We start from the raw sequence: 4931 nt of genomic DNA on the forward strand, positions 1-4931 counted from the left end.
TGCAGCCATGTAGTTAAAAGATGCTCACTCCTTCGAAGAAGAGCTCTGACAAACCTAGATAACACATGAAAAAGCAAAGATATTACTTTGCTGACAGTGGTTCGTTTAGTCAAAGCTATGGTTTTTCCACTAGTCATGTATGGATGGGAGAGTTGGACCATAAAGGAAGCTGAGCACTGAAGAATTGATACTTTTGAACTGTGGGGTTAAAGAAAACTCTTGAGAGTCCCTTGGACTGCAAGGAGATCAAACCAGTCAATGGTAAAGGAAACAAGTCCTGGATATTCTTTGGAAGGACTGAGGCTGAAGCTGAAGCTCCAAGACTTTGGCCACTTAATGTGAAGAACTGATTCACTGAAGAGACTCTGAGGCTGTGAAAGAGTGAATGTCGGAGAAGAAGGAGACAACCGAGGATGAGATGGTTGGATGGCATCATCAACTCGATTGACATGAGTTTGAGGAAGCTCCAGGAAGTAGTGATGGACACAGAATCCTGGACTGCTGCAGTTGATGGGGTCACAAAAAATCAGACATAACTTAGTGACTGAACTGGTGCAGAAGCCTTCACCCTATGGCAGAAATCAAAGAGGATTTAAAGACCCTCTTGATGAAGGTGAAAGACGTGAGTGAAAAAGCTGACTGAAAACTCAACATTCAAAAAACTAAGATCATAGCATCTGGTCCCATCACTTCATGGCAAATAGATGGGGAAACAATGGAAACAGTGACAGACTTTACTTTCTTGGGCTTCAAAATCACTATGGACAGTGACTGCAGCCATAAAATTAAAAGACAGTGCCTCCTTGGAAGAAAAGCAATAAAAAACCTAGAGATTGTATTGAAAAGCAGATATAATATTTTGCCTACAAAGGTCTGAATAGTCAAAGCAACAATTTTTCCAGTAGTCATGAATGAATGGGAGAGCAGGACAATAAAAAAGGCTGAGCGCCAAAAAATTGATTCTTTGAACTGTGGGGCTGGGGAAGACTCTTGAGAGTCCCTTGGACTGCAAGGAGATCCAACCTGTCCATCCTAAAGGAGATCAGTCCCAGATATTCATTGGAAGGACTGACACTGAAGCTGAAACTCCAAACCTTTGGCCACCTGAGGTAAAGAGCTGACTCATTGGAAAAGACTCTGATGCTAGAAAGATGGAAGGCAGGAGGAGAACGGGACAACAAATGATGAGACGGTTGAATAACTTACCCAACTCAATGAACATGAGTTTCAGCAAGGTTCAGGAGATGGTGAAGGACAGGGAAGCCTCGTGTGCTCCAGTCCATGGGGTCGCAAAGAGTTGTACATGACTGAGCAACTGAACAACAACAACAAATCTAATGAAGAGCACTTTAACTGAAAACAATATGAGAAGCTTGGTTATAATGGTTATGAGAATTCAAAACTGCTAAACACCTTGAATTTACATAACATTTTTTCTATAAAAGAGCCCTACCACACCTCTTCCCATATTTATCTATATTTGATAAGAAAGCCCGAGTACTCTCTCCTTTGGGCCAAAATGAAGGTCAGACCATCCAAGCCCTGACCTATGTGTGGAACTCTCCAGCTTTATCCCCTTCAATCAGCATAAAAGCCATGCCAGTCTCCTTCCTCTGCTCTCTCTCTCTTTTTTTTTTTTTAATAAATTTATTTATTTAGTTGGGGGCTAATTACTTTACAATATTGTAGTGGATTTTGCCATAGACTGACAGGAATCAGCCCTGAGTTTACATGCGTTCCTCTGCTCTCTTAAGCCATTCTTGAATCTGCTTGAGAGCTTGCTCTGCTCTCCCCAGAAAAACTCAATATGTGATTAATAAATTTTTTCATTCTCTGAATGCATGTGTCATCCGTCTCAACATCCAAACCAAATTTTGGTTGAAGTGACCATCCTGTCTCTATGGAGTGATGGTGGCAACTGGTCCCAAGAGCAGAATACTGAGATGCTGTCCCTTACCACCAGATATCTCTCCTACTTTGGCTTTTGAACTGGCTCTACCATATGCTGGTGAACAAGCACTTTGAGCTACTGCCATCTGGCTAGCTTGTGCTTTGACCTTGCTTCTTTGTGCTGCATTTGTGAGTACCCACTAAAGCTTTAACTAACACATATCAGTTTAGCCAGTTGGCATATAGTGAAAGGATTATTGGATTGGAACTCTCTTTAAAGCAGTTCTGAATTGTGTATCTCAACCTGGACTTATGTGTGAGTCTCAGGTTGAATCATGTGCATCAATTCCAAAATAACTCATGACTGATACTAACCTCAGAGAAATGATGCTTACCTTGTGAACACTGGTTGTGTCTCAACCATATTTTGGCTCCCTTTCTATATAGAACTGAGGAAAAAACCTGATAGTCTGTTCAATATACAGAATGGTCACTCATGGAGGTAGAGCAGTACTATGTAGGATGCTGAAGTCATACTTCTAAAAGTAAATGACTGTGTGTGTGTGTGTGTGTGTGTGTGTGTGTCTGTGCATGGTCAGTCATGTCTCACTCTTTGTGACTCCATGGACTGTATGGCCAGGCTCCTCTGTCCATGGGATTTCCCAGGCAAGAATACTGGAGTGGGTTGCCATTTCCTCCTCCAGGGTATTCAACCTGCGTCTCCTGCACCTCCTGCATTGGCAGGTGTAGTCACAAGTACCTTACAAAATGCTCCTGCTGCTGCCACGTAGGCCTCAAAAATAGAAATGATCTTGATCCTCTGGGCTCTAGAGAGAAACATGTGTGTCACCTCTGTGACAAAGCCAAGAGATTAATTCAACCATTGCCATGGGGAAGTCCACAACACTGATAGTACTAACTTGATTTGAAGTCCTCTGGAAAAAGAAACTTATAAAAGCTTTTAACCAAAAGATCAATAACACCACAGGATCTAATATTAAAGCCAGGAAACAAGACTCCAAATTGTTAAGTTCCTCAGAAATAAGAAATCTAAATCTCGTCATAGCAAAGAGGAACCTAAGAAGGCATAACATGGATTTACTAATTGCAGTGTAGTATCCTTAAAGGGATATGGGACAGCAAAAGGACATTAGGTAAAAACCAAGGAAATCTGATAAAGTCCAGGCTTTAGTGAATAATACTGTTTCAGTGTTGGTTCACTAAGTTGAATAAATGTTCCACTAATGTACAATGTTAATAAGGGGAATTGGTTGTGCAGTATACAAATATACTCTTCACAATTATTCTGTACATCTAAAACTTCTAAAATAATTTTTTAAAAAACATGAAATACTAAGTGATGAAATCTGGAAGACAACAGAATTAAGCACTGAATGGGGATGGCCATGAGGAATGGTTTGGAGGGAACACTTGATTCCTAACATGTACACCACAGGAACTGAACCGGAGAATGTGAGGAAGCATGGAAAGTCAATTTGGGAAGGCTCTTTAATGGGTGTTGAGGAAGCACTCCCTTTCCCTAACCAGAGCACCTAGACTCCTCTGCACCCTTCCCATCACCCATAAACTTTCAAAGGTGGTGCTTTGTGATGTTAAGCCATTTCAGGGCTACCATTGGCTGGAGAACTTTCTTGCTGACCAATTAAATTTGATGATTGTGGCTCTTCATTGTCCTTGGAAGGTATATATAGAGAGGCCAGGAGCCTTGGTGTAGGCCACTGTTGCTACAACATGGCAGAAGTAACTGAGGGAGTGAAGGAGGAGGAGTCAGAGATTGAAATAGACAGTGTAAATTTGGAGCAACAAGAATCAAGCGCTAATGGAAGGAAGAGAAAGAAGTCTGATCAATTCAACACATTGGACACTGAGAAGGTCAGATTAACCTACTCCTGTTCCTCGTCTTCATCCCCCACCTGAGACTTACCCTGCCTTTCCCTGGCATAAAACCCCTCCTCAATCCACACCCATTCACTCAAAGTTTTCCTCTCCAACCTCCTTCACTAATCTCTTCCTGTATGAATTTGTTTTCTTACCAGATATGAGAGAACATTAGGAAGTTAAAATTAGCCCTTCAGCAGAATAGGGAAAGGAATAAGAAATGGAAGACGTCAATGATGCTAGTCTTCCACCACTACCAGCAGAAGAAAAAGAAGAATGAAAATCAGCCAATGGAGGATGAACAAATCCCGCAGGATTCTTCCAACAGTTCTCCCGACAATTCTCCAAGTAACCCCATGTGCCCACCTGGAGCCCGAGATCTTGAGCAATCTGTTGTCCCTCCAGGAAAAGAACTGGCAGAATAGTCATTTGTGAAGGGATCAAGCATATGGCAATGGTCACCTCTATAGAGACCAGGTACTCAGATGTTGATGATTAAAATATCAACAAGTTATAAAAAGATATGTGTATCTGTTTTTTGATGATGAGAAGGGGAGGAAGGGAAGTGTCAGGGAGGTGAGAAGGGAGGGAGGTGGAATCCTTTCAGTTTGGGGCCCAGACCAGCCAGTCCATAGTTAGTCAGACACTGGGAATGAGGACAGGATGAAGACTGCGCACTGAAGACTTCTTCCTGAACACTTTATCCCAATGGTGAGGAGGAAAGGGACTTGGTATTTCTGTGTGTCTGGGAGGTCCCAGCTGGGGAGAAGGGGTGGTGTAGGGGTGGTGGCCATGTGTAATAATCAAATTCCACTTTTTATGTTTGACAATTGAATTTTTAAACCTCATCGATTTCTGTTCCTCTTCTGGCCCAAATTTGGGCAAGCTGATAAAAACAGCAAGGGAGTAAAGGAACATACAACAGAAACAGATATACCTAACCTTAACCATTGGAATTATTGCCTTGCCTACATTTTCCAGAGCCAAAACATCCATGAATCCAAAATATCCTCAATTGCACATGGATAATCTTGCCTAAGAGTTAATAAAATTAAGTCTTTGCCCCCTATAATCAGCTTTAAAAATATGAGACCCTATGGACCTTTCCCCCTTAGTTAAAATAATGCTTTTCACCTCTTTTT

At 41.7% G+C, this 4931-nt stretch overlaps 1 long non-coding RNA gene across 1 annotated transcript; it reads left to right on the top strand.

Moving 5' to 3' along the window:
• Positions 1 to 3581: 3581 nt before the first annotated feature.
• On the top strand, positions 3582 to 4309 carry LOC145535857 (uncharacterized). Its single transcript, XR_014075517.1, has 2 exons — positions 3582 to 3783; positions 3948 to 4309. It is a non-coding gene; the product is annotated as an uncharacterized LOC145535857 (long non-coding RNA).
• Positions 4310 to 4931: the final 622 nt, after the last annotated feature.

The sequence above is a fragment of the Giraffa tippelskirchi genome, chromosome X (assembly GCF_054371585.1).
Source record: "Giraffa tippelskirchi isolate mGirTip1 chromosome X, T2T-mGirTip1v1.2.pri, whole genome shotgun sequence".
Taxonomy (NCBI): domain Eukaryota; kingdom Metazoa; phylum Chordata; class Mammalia; order Artiodactyla; family Giraffidae; genus Giraffa; species Giraffa tippelskirchi.